The sequence below is a fragment of the Leptidea sinapis genome, chromosome 23, assembly GCF_905404315.1.
Source record: "Leptidea sinapis chromosome 23, ilLepSina1.1, whole genome shotgun sequence".
NCBI lineage: Eukaryota > Metazoa > Arthropoda > Insecta > Lepidoptera > Pieridae > Leptidea > Leptidea sinapis.
Genome location: NC_066287.1, coordinates 302538 through 318050, shown reverse-complemented (window position 1 = coordinate 318050; position 15513 = coordinate 302538). Strand labels below are relative to the sequence as shown.

Genomic DNA, 15513 nt, shown 5'->3' with positions numbered 1-15513 from the left:
TTTTAATTGTAGTTTGCAAATTTCTTCAGGGATTTTATTTGTCTATTTTCGTTAGCCTTGTGTGAATCAGAGCAAGATTATGTTTATTTCTAGTGTTGCAGTTATGAATGTCACAGTTTTTTTTAAAACGATTTATATTTTTATGCACAAATATTAGGTTTTCAAATATGTATTGACATGGTACTGTTAATATGTTGATCTCCTTAAATTTATCTCTCAACGAATGTCTACTGGACAGATTGTAGATTGCTCGAACAGCTCTTTTCTGCAGCACAAAAATCGTTTGAATATCACTAACGTGTCCCCACAGTAAAATACCGTAAGACATAACAGTATAGAAATAACTAAAATATACGACACGTGCCGTGTCGTGTGTTCGTTTGTGAGCTGGCGAATTTTCCTTACAGCAAATGCTGCAGAACTAATTCTATTCGCCAAACCAGCTACATGTGGCCATTGGAGTTTTGCGTCTAAAGTAATACCCAAAAAAACAGTGGTGTCTACAAGTTCCAAGTACTCCCCGTTCACAAGTACATTTGAATTCACCTAACTGACATTTGAGGTTATGAATTTAATACATTTAGTTTTCTTACTATTCAAAAGCAAATTATTAGCATTGAACCAATGAACAATTTTGGACAAAGCATTGTTTACATCATCCAAGACTGATACACGTCTTTTAATCTTAAATAAAAGGGATGTGTCATCAGCGAATAGAACAATTTCACGATTATCCTTAACAACATATGGCAAATCATTAGATCTGACCATATAGATCAAGAATAGAAATGGACCAAAAATTTAACCCTGTGGGACACCCATTTTTATGGTTGATCCAGTGGCGCGCTTTCCATTGATATAAACAGCCTGATTTTTATTTTTATTTATTTATTTATTTAAAACATCACAAAATCCACAGAACTTAAATAAGTTATAATAATACTAATAATAATAATAATATTTTCTAAATAAGAACAAATAAGTGTCAGCGCATTGTTCCTGATGCCATAGTGTTGTAATTTCCTGATAAGAGTCTCGTGTTGGACGCAATCGAATGCCTTAGATAGATCACAAAAAACACCGAGCGCATCCATTGAGTCCTCCCAGGCATCATAGATATGATGAATAAGCTCAACAACGGCATCAGTTGTTGAGCGACCTTTCGTAAATCCAAACTGTTTACACGTCAGCAAAGTACTAATGTGTGTCTGCATTTGATTTAAAATAAGTTTTTCTAAGATTTTACTGAAAACAGGCAATACAGATATAGGTCTAAAATTTGAGAGATCACTAGTATTACCTGATTTAAAAACAGGTATTGTCCTACTGTATTTCATCAGATCAGGAAAGGTACCACAGTCAATACATTTATTAAATATTATTGCTAATTGTGGAGCTATGACAGAGATTATAGTTTTAATTAAACTGACAGAATGACCCCAGAGGTCAATTGTATTTTTTAATTTTAAAGAGTTAAATACTTTAACGACCTCAGTATAGTGCACATATTGTAATTTAAAATATTTAGAACATTCTTCGACATTTTCTTTCAACATAGTTACAGCTAGTAGAGGTGAAGAATTTAGGGACTCAGTTGTTGAGATTGGGATATTCAAAAAGATTTTGTCAAATAATGAAGCTATTTCAGTTTCTTATTTAACCGTTTCCCCGTTATATTGTAGGCAATAATCAGTCTTATATTATTATTTAGACGTTCCTGTCTCAGCATTAATAATGCTCCATGTGGTTTTTATTTTATCATTGCTATTCTTAATCTTTTCACTTAAAAAACGAGATTTAGCTGTTCTACATACTATTTTAAATATTTTGGAATATTTTTTAACATAAGTAGTGAATTTAACACTTGTGTTAAATTTTTTCTCATTATATAATTCATACAGTCGTTTTCTACTTTTATGGATGCCTACAGTAGCCCAGTCACTAAAGCATGGCCTTTTATTTATAAAAATAGTCTTTGGTGTAAATACTGAGTTATATTCCTCACTAACAATTTAAAAAAATGATCAATTCATTATACAATCCGGTGACTATTTAAATTAAAAAATAACTGATGACATTTTCGCCAATGTTCTGTAATGCACAGTATATCTATGTTGTCACAGTTCATGAATAACTCTATTTCCAAATCTTTACCTAGCATACCCTGTATATTTTGGTGTACTAAGTTTATAAATTTGACATTTTTTGTATTTCGTTTAACATTTGAATGTTTAAAAAAATAAGTATTTAACAAAAAGAGATAGAGGCATTCTCTATTGTACACTTATCTAAAAAAAATTGTTTGGAATGCTTTCCAAAGTCTTAAAACTATTTGCTTGCCCAATAGAGGCAATTTGGCAATCATTAGTTGGACAATTTTCCATACATGTCTGTAAACTACAACTAGTATGTTGCCCAAAAGAGGCAGTCGGCTAACCAAATTTTGAGTTATTTATATAATATGATAATGCAACAGCTATTCTGTTTTTGTGAAATTTGGAAATACAATTGTACTTTTCTATAAAATTGTTACTATTTATATAATTATTGATGTCAATTACATGTAATTTGCTATTATATTGGGTCATCATATGCAGTGATAAATTTAATGCATATGTTGAATAATTTTGTTCATAGGACAAGTTTCTACTATATGGAAAAGTGAACAATACTAATTGCCTAACATTTAATAAACTCAGTTTTTGTACACTTTTTTGTAGTTCTTTTTTGTTCATATTCCTTGTCTGTCCTATAAATACAATTACAATGCTGTTAGGAGAAAATTTAAAATTACAAATATTCTTAACAATGCCCTGGTAAGAACAGGCAGGCATACAGTTATCTGATAATTCAAATATTTATTCAGTGGATGACACATGTCTTCCAACTTCGTCACTAGACATAACAACATTACAACTATTATTTTGTTGAGAATACTTATTAATTGTATTATGCTTTTTGACTTGGTCCTTACATCTGATAGGTTTGTGAAATCGCTGCGCAAACAAAACAACTAATTGTAAGGCCAACGAGAAGGGATAAAGATTTTATTTATGACAGTTAGGGACGAGACGGGCAGGACGCAATGCAATGCCGCTCGGGATGCTTGAAAACCTCAAAAATTCTGAGCGGCAATATAATTGCGCTCGTCACGTTGAGACATAAGATGTTAAGTCTCATTTGCCCCGTAATTTCAATAACTACAGCGCCTTTCAAATCGAAACACAATAAATACACATATTGATTTAAAAGAGTGACAATGAATTTCTTGCTACTTCTTCTCATTAGCTCATCCCTTTACGAAGTAGCGGTAGATTCAATAAGCTAATATATATAATACTCAATAACTCTTGTGTTTATAATTATTAATTTAGTTTTGTTTTTGACTTACTCGTGTAAGCCTTTTAGTTTTTAACATTGGAGTATTTTTGTTGCGTCAATTTGCATATATAATTGTAATTGAAATGATTTGTAAAGAGCAACCTTAGAGTTTCTTGTTCAATCTTCTCTGCCAAGTCTGGAAATCTGCCTTCCGAAATAAAAAAATTTTTGTTTTTATTTGGTTTACGACCGTTCCCAATATTCAGTCTATCACCAGCTGTGGCCTACTTGAGATAAAAATATTTTCTATCCCAATAAACTTATCGACGATAACTCACCTTATCATGCAAGTTGTCTATCAATGGGACGACGTATAGCTTACCAGCGTTAGAAGTTTGTATGGAAATTGCAATTCACGCGTCCCAATATAAGGCGATAAGAATGATTTATCGGGTATATTGGGACAGCTTCACATTATTGATAGCTAATTACTGACAGTAGAAGGTAGTAATGTATCTCTATCTGTAGATAGTATATTGCGAACGGCCATTAGAGATATGTGACTGGATAGTAACTATTCAAAGCACTCGCAATGACAATAACACGCATTTTCTTACGCGGCACGCGGTTTGCGGACGTTTCGGCAGAGTCCTCTCCTTCGCTGCTCTCCGACGAGTCGTGCGATCGCTTCACAGGCACGTTGTCGCTTCCCGATGTGCTCGGCACCGCCTGAAATATAACATTTTTAGCCGACTTCAAAAAAGGAGGAGGTTCTCAATTCGTCAGTTATTTTTTTTGTTTGTTACCTCAAAACTTTCGACCGGTTTTGATAATTCTTTTTTTATTTGAAAGCTGGTGCTTCCCGTATGATCCCATTGTAATTTGGTTTGGCAAACTAGACCATTTGTATCATACTTACCAATGCTACCAAGCTTCTTGTATATCATATAACACTAGAAATAAGGGATTGCTTTAACTAATTCTAGCAGGCTTTATAAGATACATAGAATAAAATACAGAATGAATTTTAAGATGAAGACCTATGGGTTTTCTTAAATGAAGACCAAGGATGATTCATCGTTTGTAATGGGTGACGCATTCACCTGCTGCCTGGATACCGACGAGCTGTCAACAGGCTTCGTAGGCTGTGTGGTAGAGGAATTCTTACAGTTACATATGTAGTTATTTGTCAAGGATTCGAACCTATCGTAGTTATATTTACTGAGATCGCAAAGTTCAGTCATTTTAAGAATATGTTCTTCGGTCTCCAGTTGAGCTTGCTCATATCTACTTTGTAGGATCTCATAATCTTCCGACATACACATCTAGGACTTTTGTAACATCCGGGGAATTCACTCCAACTTAAACGCCGTCCACCACCACCTTGAGACGGCGCAGCCGGCCTTGTATTCCCTTACGGAGACGCAGATATCTCGACCTAGCGATACGTCATATTTAACGTACCCCGGGTACAAAATTGAGCATAATTTCATGCCTCATGCCGGGGTATGTGTGTACGTTAGGGAGGATATCTGCTGTCGCCGTCTCGGCAATTTTGAGGGTAGGGGCCTGTCTACTCTCTGGCTCCGCGTAGATTTAGAGGACCGCGTCCGCATCTATGCGTGTGTCTACAGGTCCCATAGTGGTAACGCAGAAACTGATCACCTCATGGGCTGCGTTCAAGCGGCATTTGATGACGTGCTTGCTCAGATCCCCTCCGCTGAAATCGTAGTCTTGGGTGATTTCAACGGGCACAATGCCGAATGGCTTGGATCACGTACCTGGTGGTATGGTCTGTCCCAATTGGTTGAGTCGCCGACGCGGCTCCCGGATGTGGATAGCCACATGCCGTCCTTATTAGATCTTCTGCTGACTACACATCCCGATGGTTACCAGGTCTCTGTCGACGCCCCTCTTGGAACGTCCGACCATTGCCTGGTCAGGAGTGTAGTGCCTATCCGACGCCAACGTCACAGACCACCAGCGACCCGCCGCGTTTGGCACTACAAGTCAGCAGATTGGGATAGGATGCGTTCCTTTTTTGCATCCTACCCTTGGGGCGGGGTTTGTTTCCCTTCGGATGATCCTAGTGCCTGCGCCGTTGCAGTAGCCGATGTGATACTGCAGGGCATGGATATTTTTATACCAAGCTCTGTAGTACCGCTCGGTGGCAGATCACAGCCCTGGTTCGATGCGTCAGTTAAAGCAGCATCTGACTGCAAAAAACAGGCGTATCGAACTTGGGTTGCGGCGCTGGGCTAAAAGGATCCGAACTGGTCTTATCCAAGTTTAATTATGCTGATACAGTAGTAGGGCCACGCTTACTTGCACATACTAAGAATTTAATACAACGTGTGCAAAACGCATGTGCACGCTACTGCTTCGACATTCCACGGCGTGCTCACGTAACACCTTATTTAAATAAAAATAAAATTTTAAAAATGGATTATCGTATGCATTTACACTTTGTTTCGCTTCTTTTCAATATAATAAAGTATAAAGTACCGCTATATCTTTATAGTAAATTACATTGGTTGAAAGATAATACTAGTGAATACGTCACAAGAGCATCTAAGTATAGATTACAAATGCCGTTACACAGGAGTGCAGCTTTCCGGGGTAGTTTCAAGTTTACAGCCACTAAATGTTGGAATGACTTGCCACCTCCTCTCTGTGACCTGAAAACAACTTCGAGTTTCGAATTAAAATATAAGACTCTTTTATTTCAGAAACAATTAAGCAATCAATAACCCATAAGTATTAGAAAATCAGTAACCTCAATTTATAATACATAATGTAGCATTACTTGAAACACCCTGGATCTTTACAAATTGAAATTAAGTATAATATTTTTTCCCATGCAAACATATTGTACAAACCGACTATTATTATTTAAAATTATTCTGAAAATATTGGAAAATAAATTAATATTACCTTTTTGTTATGGCCAAATAACGTGTCTATTGCCAATTTATTTTTTATTTTTTTCTTTCTTCTTATTCTCTTTATATCCTGTGTCCGCGAAGTTTACATTTTTCAACAATAAACTATGACTGTAGTTGTGTTATAAAAATTTATTATTTATTTTGCTAATATAGTTATAAAATTTTGCTTTTAGTGTAGAAATATGTATTTAAATTGTAATTTAAGATGTAGGAAGTATTTGTATACCGCAGTCGCTGTCCGTGCTGCGTAACACGGTGCCTACTGAAAATCAGTGTCGAGTCTCTGAAGGCTCGACGTATACTGAGTGGGCCTCCGATTGGCAATACTAAAGTGATTGCACTGCTCCTCAATCTAATTGTTTTATTTATTTTAATTTTACTAGGTCTGTTTTAATTTTTATTTTTTTAATTATTTTTTAGTGGTTTTTATAGTTTAAGTTCATAATTTTGTTAACTTATAATTTTAACCTAATATTTTACGTTAAAATTACTTGTTTGTTAAAGTTATTATATTATAAACTATGACCTATTTTAGCAGTGTAAATATGTTGCCAATAAAGTTTATTATTATTATTATTATTATTATTAACTGCAAAGTTCTGAAGAGGAAATATAACCGTGCCTCTAGATTTTTTAAGCGGCAAATCGCCCGTGCGAAATCGAAGCACGTCGTCAAAATTGGCGAGCAGCTTTCCAGTTACCCGACCGGAACACGCAAGTTCTGGTCGTTGCCGAAAGCTGCTCTTGGTAACTTCAACCAGCCGTCCATGCCGCCGTTGCACATGAGGAATGACACCCTGGCCCATACGGCAAAAGAGAAAGCCGATCTCCTGTGCACTCTTTTTACCTCCAACTCGACTCTTGACGACAACGGAAAAACACCGCCGACCATCCCGCGGTGTCAGAGCTCCATGCCTGAAGTACAGTTCCGACAGAAAACTGTAAGGCGAGCTCTGTTTTCGTTGGACGTCAGGAAGTCGAGCGGGCCGGATGGCATTTCTCCAATCGTGCTTAGAACGTGTGCCCCTGAGTTGACGCCGGTGCTAACGCGTTTATTCCGGCACTCCTATTCAAAAGGCGTAGTCCCTGATTCATGGAAGTCAGCCCTTGTCCATCCGATCCCAAAAAAAGGAGACAGTTCGGATCCGGCAAACTACAGGCCTATTGCTATTACCTCCCTACTCTCCAAAATCATGGAGAGCATAATTAACCGGCAGCTCTTGGTATACCTTGAGGGTCATGGTCATGGTCATGGTCGGTCGACTGGCGATCTTCTGGTATACCTAACACATAGATGGGCGGCGGCTATTGAAAGCAAGGGGGAAGGCCTGGCAGTTGGTCTGGATATAGCGAAGGCCTTTGATCGTGTATGGCACAAGGCGCTCCTCGCAAAACTTCCATCATTTGGGCTTCCCGAGAGCTTATGCAAGTGGACCTCCAGCTTCCTCACTGGGCGCAGCATACAGGTCGTTATCGACGGTTATTGCTCGAATCCAAAGCCCGTGAACGCTGGAGTGCCCCAAGGCTGTGTGCTATCTCCCACGGTGTTTCTTCTGCATATCAATGATATGTTGGACACCGCCAAAATGCATTGCTATGCAGACGACAGCACTGGTGATGCCGTATACACGGGCCATGCAGGTCTCTCTCGGGAAAACGTCGACCAGTGCCGGGAGAAACTTGTGTCTTCTATCGAGTCCTCTCTCGAGAAGATCGCGGAATGGGGTAAGTTGAACCTTGTCCAATTTAACCCCCAGAAGACTCAAGTTTGCGCGTTTACCACTAAAAAAACCCCATTTGCCGTATCACCGCTCTTCGAGAACACTTCCCTTAAAGCCTCGCCTAGTATCGGAATACTGGGTCTCGAAATCTCGAGCAATTGCCAATTCCGTGGCCATCTGGAGGGCAAAGCCAAACTGGCTTCAAAGAAACTGGGCGTCATAAATAGAGCACGGCAATACTTCAAGCCGGCCCACATTCTAGCGCTCTACAAAGCGCAGGTCCGGCCTCACATGGAGTATTGCTGTCATCTCTGGTCTGGCGCACCCCAGTATCAGCTCGATCCATTTGACCGCGTGCAACGTAGAGCAGCTCGAATTGTCGGGGACCCAGTACTCTGTGAACGGCTGGATCACTTGGCGTTGCGTAGAGACGTCGCTTCATTGTGTGTCTTCTACCGCATTTATCACGGGGAGTGTTCCGAAGAGCTGTTCAACCTGATTCCTGCCGCCGAATTTCACCTTCGCACGACACGCCACAAGTTACGATATCATCCCCACCATCTGGATGTGTGGCGGTCCCCCACAGTGCGGTTTTCAAGGATCTTTCTTCCTCGTACCACGAAGCTGAGGAATGAGCTTCCTTGTGCGGTGTTTCCGGGACGATACGACATGGGTACCTTCAAGAAACCGCGTACACCTTCCTTAAAGGCCGGCAACGCTCTTGTGATTCCTCTGGTGTTGCAGGAGAGTGTGGGCGGTGGTTATCACTTAACATCAGGTGACCCGTACGCTCGTTTGTCCTCCTATTCCATAAAAAAAAAACATAGTATTTAGTTTTTCTTCAAGTTGTAGTATAATGTGTTGGCTATTCTCTTTGTGCAGTTGTAATTGTACTTCATGTTTTTCAATTAAATTTAATAATTGCAAGCGTTCTTTGCGTATTACTGTGTTGTTACAGAAAATTTTATTTTTCCTTATTAATCTATTTGTTTTTTTAATATATCTATTAATTCTATCTATATATCTCTATCCGCCAGTAATCTAGCAGATTCCCTCTCCGTCAATATATTACCCCGGTGTTCGAGTGGTACTTCCTCTTTCCTATCTGTTGTCCGGTTTATCACCCGGTATACTCCATCCCACATGCTTTCTTTCTCTTGCTTACAACAAAAGTTTTTCCAGCTTTGGGTCTGGGCATTCCGCACTTCTTCCAAGTATTTGTCTTTGGACTCAAGATATTGTTTAGCAACCCATGTTCGGCGGACGGCGCAAACGTTTCTAATCCTGCGTTTTTTAGTTAGAACTTCTCGTTTTAGTTTGGTGAGTTTTTCGGTCCACAAAGGCAATCCTATTTGTTTTTTACCTTTTAATTTCGGTATTATGTCATGACAGACTTCAGCTATGCAATTAGTATATTTTTCGACAGATTTTCCAATACTTCCACGTTTTCAATTTGATCTATTTCCCGTTTATTCATATTATTGTTATGCCAAATTTGGGTCAATTTAATATTAAATTGACTCCAATTTGCTTTCCTGGTATTGGAAATTCGGGTTGTTCTTTTAATATCTACACCACCCGAGTTTTATAATCTAATAGTAAATAGAAGTGCCCTATGATCCGAGGTAGTTATGTATTCCGACACTCTCCAATTTACAATTTTTTCAATCATATCCGCCGAACATGTCGTGATGTCCACACTGCTGCTAAATCTTCGACCTCCTCGGATCGCATCAAAGGTAGGCTCGTCTCCGCAGTTAAGGACATGCATACCCAGTTCACCTAACAGGCCTGCAACATCCTCCCCTCTCTTGTCTACGTCTCTACTCCCCCACCACAAGTTCCACGCATTAACATCACCACCGAGTATCACGCGTCCGTTTCCTAAACCCTGCACTGCTCTCCTTATTTGGTCGAAGTAGGGATCCAGGGGTTTATCCTTTTCTAGGTATACTGACACCACCCCAATTTCCCAGGCGCCAGTTCTCAATTTTGCGACCACTACGTTTTCTGTCGTCAAGTGTGGGTACTGGGTGATGTCAATCTTTGAATCGAATAGTGCAATCGCAGCCTTAGTCACCCCTTCACCCCTCCTGCAATATTGCACCACTCTCACTCCTAGATAGGTTTTCATTTCCCCACTTCGACCAATGTAAGGCTCTTGGAGCATGGCAAATGCCGTTTTGGACTTGCTTGCAGCCATGACCAATTCAGCCGTCGCCGTAGCACTCATCTGCAAGTTTGCTTGGATAACGTGATACCCGGGGGTCGCATGATTAGTGTCCCTAGCCAGATGTGCATCCTCGCCTGAGATCACCTTAGCAATATGCTACTGATGATCTCGCCAATGCTTCCCACTTTATCCTTGCTGGACATTCGGCACTAAATGCGTTGTGGTCGGCCCTCTCCATTTTAGCAATTTGGCAGTTCGGGTAGTTTGAAACTTGCCCGTTGCGCCAGCTCTCACACTCATACCTTAGGTGCTTGCCTCCACAGTGACTGCATATATCATCCGGGCTGGAGCAGAACCTCTTTGTGTGTCCGTAGCCCAGGCATTTTGTGCATTGCACGAGAGGTGAGTGATCCTCTACTCTGACCCTCTGCAAGTCAATGTGGGCTGCACCTGCATCCGTCATTCTATTCCATATAAATGGAGAGACCCGAAGCACTACGTGGCTTGTTAATGGATTCCTTGCCTTTTTTCTAAAGAGTACCTTGATTCTGTTATCTTATTCCCCCATGCCTTCAAGTACCTTGGAATTCTGGGACTTGATGGCCTCCAAGATCTCCGCATCCGTATGTATGGCAATGACTCCCCTTAGAATGATCTGTGGGTCCTTGTTTTTAATTTCGTCCACTAACAATCCCCACCCTTCCTTCCCAATACTTTCCCTCACCTTGTTCATCTCTTCCTTATCCTTACATCCAATTATGATTTTCCTATCCTTCGCTTTTCTAATTCTATCTATTTTTATCCCTTCTGATTTTGCTTTTACTACCTTTCAAATTTTTTCTATGACCTTTTCCCCAGTGTCAAGTTCGTCATTTGAAGTGACAACCACAGAATGCATACCTACTGGTAGGGGTCTCCCTCTACTGCCTCCTGCCACCACACTCGCGTAGGTCGTCCTTTCAAGTGTAGCTTGATGGTCTGCTATTTTACCCTGTAGCAATGATATTTGCATCATGCTTTCAGCTAGCATTTTACTGTGTATCTCAATTTTTCTACCAAGTTCCCCCTCCCTCTCCCCTTATCTATTGTTCACTTTTCCATCAATTGGTGGTACCTGCTTCTATATTGTTGCTGCCATTCCTATCTTTCCAGCAGTTCACCAACTGATAAAGATTGTCCACCGCAGTTAAGATACCCTGCTTTAGGTCGGACTTCAGATTGCGTGATTGGCTAACGCAAGACTTCGCCTTCTGAAGCCAGGTCCACGCCTGGGACACCCTGTCTGCTGACTTTAAAAGGCGTGGAGACGTCCCAGCCGGCTCTATGGGTAACATTTGGGCTCCAGCTGTATTTTCCTGAGAGAGCGCCATCTTATCATTAACACTGCAGGGTGCCCCTTCTAGGGCTGTTTGTTTGGGAGATTGAGATTTTGATGTAACGGGAACAATCCCGTTCCCGGCCTCCTATTGCCCTATGCTGCGTCTTACGCTCGAGGTCTGCGGTATTTTGCTTGGGGAAGAATTCGTTGTCTCAAGTGCGGAGATTTCAAAAGTGTCGCTTAGTGCTGTCTTTTTGGCTGGTGTGCGACAGGTCACCATTTTGTGGAGGGACAGCAGCGTCAAATGTACAAGTAAAATTAAACTTGGTTAAAGATTTAACCTTATCAATATAATAGATTATGTTATAATAAGTATATAGGTCAATAGACAGAGGTCAATATCTACTCTACATAGAGCAGATAATTTCTGTCGAGCTATAAAAGCCAAAAGGCCGGTGGTCAATATTTTAAACCTAGAAAAATACCAAATATTTTATTTTTAATAAAGTGAGAGAGTCGAGACTCTATGTAGAGCTGCAATACATAACTAATTAAGTAGAGTGTGTAGTTGAGGTGTCGTGTGCAAGTAGCTGAAGTAGAAGAGTGAATGAACGAATGTTATATTTGACAGATAGATGAAGGATGAAGTATGATTGACAGAGTAGGTAAATGGAGTAATATTAGAGTAATTGTTTGATAGGTTTAGGTGTTTGACTCGATAAGATTAAATTTAATCCAGTCGACGATAGGAAATCTGGCGTCGACATCCTCCCGGCCGTTGAAAGCTCCTTTAAGCTTTTAACAAGTTTCCTCTGAAGTAAGTAGTGGACAAATCTTGTTGAGGGCTCTTCTTATAGTTCCTTGGTTGGTAGAAATATATGCAACGCGAGGAATGCCGTCATTGCCTGGAAACAGTTTGGATATGCGGCCCATGCGCCAACATAAAGGGGGCAAGTTGTCCTCCTTTATTAAGACGAGATCATTGAGCTGGAGATCTCTACTCTTAGTGCGCCACTTAGAGCGCTGCTGCAGTTCGGCAACATATTCCCTGGTCCAACGCTGCCAGAAGTGTTGTCTAGCCTGCTCCAGACGCTGGTAGCGGTCGAGACGATGCTGTAGTACTGCAGTCCACGAAGTCTGGTGATGGCAGCGACGTAAGTGGCCTGCCGATTAAAAAGTGAGCCGGGGTGAGAGGTTGCAGGTCATTAGGAGATGAACTGAGAGGACAAAGGGGTCGGCTATTGAGGATGGCCTCAATTTGTGCAAACAATGACGCTAGTTCCTCAAAGGTTAGATGCGAATTGCCTAGAACACGTTTAATGTGATATTTAGCCGACTTTATCCCAGCCTCAGCTAGCCCATTAAAGTGAGGAGCGTACACAGGAGAGAACTTGAACTCTATACCGCGACGAGTTGAATAATCACAAATAGAGTCGCGTTGGGACTGTATAAAATTTGATATTTCCTCTTCAGCTTTGAAAGCTCCAGTAACCTTAGTGCGGTTAGAACAATTCTGAATGTATCTTAAAACTGTTGCATAAAGCCTTTGAATTTTATGAAATTTTGAATATTTAGTAAAATCGATAAAGGGTGCAGAAGGCACAATCTCCGCCGCCAAAACGGAACTTGTTTTTAGTTCTGGTAAATTAGAAACATCAGGGTTATTCATTATAGGCCATGAAGATTCTGGCTCTAGTAGGAAAGGCGGTCCATGCCACCATAAAGATGGTTGCGTAGAGGACATATCCTTCAAATCTACACCTCGTGAAGCGAGGTCTGCTGGATTTAGAGCAGTGGGCACGTTTTTCCACGATTTGGACTCTGTGAGATCACCTATTGCCGCAATACGATTAGCCACAAATGTTTTGGTTTTGTTGGGCGTGCGAATCCAACCTAGCACTACGCGCGAATCTAACCAATAAATATGGCGATTGATAGGTCGGCGTAAAGCTTGAGTTACAGTTGAGCTTAATTGTGCACCCAATACACAGGCGCATAGCTCAAGCCTTGGCATAGTAGTGGCCTTTAAAGGGGCTACACGTCCTTTAGCGCACAATAAGTAAACTTGAATTGATTCATTTGTATCAAGAGACTTTAAGTAAATGCAAGTTCCGTAAGCTTGCTGGGAAGCATCACAAAAACAATGCATTTCAATGAGGACATTATTATTAATTAGAGTTATTCGGTATTTTCAATTGTGAAAAATTATTTATATTATTAGAGAATGACTTCCAAAGTTTATAGATATCGCTAGGCACCTCTTCGTCCCAGCCTAGATTTAGAGGCCATAAGCTTTGCAAAATAATTTTAAGTTTTATAACATATAGTGACAATAATCTTAGAGAATCAAAAATTTTACTAATACTTGAGAGAACAGATCTTTTAGTAGCAATTGTGTTTGTAGGTAATTGAAACGGAAAATGTATTTCATCTGAAGTGGGACACCAACCAATACCTAGAGTGCTTGAGGAATTGCTGATGATTAGATTTCCCTGATCAGAATTATTTGTATCTGGCAAAATATCAGGTAGATTAGATCTATATTTTCTTAAATGAAAACATCCTTTAGATAGCTCTTCGGATACTGAGCGTTGAATATAGTGTCATTCTTGCGGTGTATCACATCCTGTCAAAATATCATCACAGTACCTGTCATCTTGAATAATTAATTTTATTTTAGGGTCAGCACATTCTTCACCGAGTTGAAAAATGCACCTAGTAGTAAGAAAAGTAGCAGAAGAAAATCCATGAGTGACTGGTTTTAGACGTAGAGTACGGCTCTCCGTACGATGAGCACCTCTGTTCGTGCTCATTGTCGCGCCACAGAATTAGCTGCAAATTACGATCTGATTTTCTTAACTTCACTTCATGAAACATCTTCTCCACGTCCCCAGAAATTATGTATTTATAGAGACGAAATCTTAACAAGATGTTAAATAGAGAATCTTGTAAAGTAGGTCCTACCATCTGGAGATCGTTAACAGATATTCCAGAAGTAGTGCGAGCCGACGCATCAAATACGACAGGTAACTTAGTCGACTCGCTTTTGTCCCTAATCACAGGATGATGTGGAAGGAAATAGGCGTTGGTAGGCCTCTGGATAGGCGCTTCAGATAGATGCCCGAGAGCGGCATATTCATTTATAAATTCGGTGTAGGCAATTTTTAGGTCCGATTGTTTTTTTAAACGAGATTCTAAGCTTAAAAACCTTTTTTTGGCTAGTTGATATGAGTCGCCTAAGCAATCTCTATCATCACGAAGAGGGAAAAATCACAAAAACGTCCATTATCTAGGCGGGTAGTAGTGGCAAGAAAATGCTTTTCACAAAGCTTTTCCTCTTCGCTGTAGGGTATAGATTGAGGAAAACTTTCCAGTTCCCAAAATTGGGCTACCTGATGCTCTAGGTTAGGAAAATCACATTCCTTTAGGTGAGCATGATAGGAGCAAATAGGTTTCTTAGGTAATATTCTTTGTTTCGATTGGACACACATAGGACCTCCGACGAGCCATCCAAATTTAGAGCTGCGCAAGATAGGACTTTTATCACTCAGTGAGTGCTGTTGAGAACCTATCACATCCCAAAATAGGTCGCTCCCGATGAGCATATCGATAGGGGATGATTCATGGAAGCTAGGATCAGCTAGAGTAAAATTAGATAAATCTAGGCCTTTTATATCAAAGGTTAAGCTAGGAATGTAATCATAGATTTTAGGTAATATTAGGCAAAACATTGTGACACTAAATAGGCAATCACTAGATTGTAGACGTATCATACAACGTTTTGAATTTAGGTTAAGTTGAGTATTTCCAATAGCGTATATATCGATATTAGAAGGATGGGTAGATAGGTTGAGTCGCTGTTTCAGTGACTCGGTGATAAAGGAACACTGACTGCCACTATCAAGCAAAGCGCGAACCTTTATAGTTTCATTAGTTATTGGGTTTGACACTAGGACACTAGCAGTACAGAGCAGAACTCGAGATGAATCAGCCATAGCGGACATAACGATTGGTGAATGTTCAGTTGACAAAGTA

At 40.1% G+C, this 15513-nt stretch overlaps 1 pseudogene; it reads right to left on the bottom strand.

Moving 5' to 3' along the window:
• Positions 1 to 12072: 12072 nt before the first annotated feature.
• On the bottom strand, positions 12073 to 13473 carry LOC126971445 (uncharacterized; annotated as a pseudogene).
• Between the last annotated feature and the right edge of the window lie 2040 nt (positions 13474 to 15513).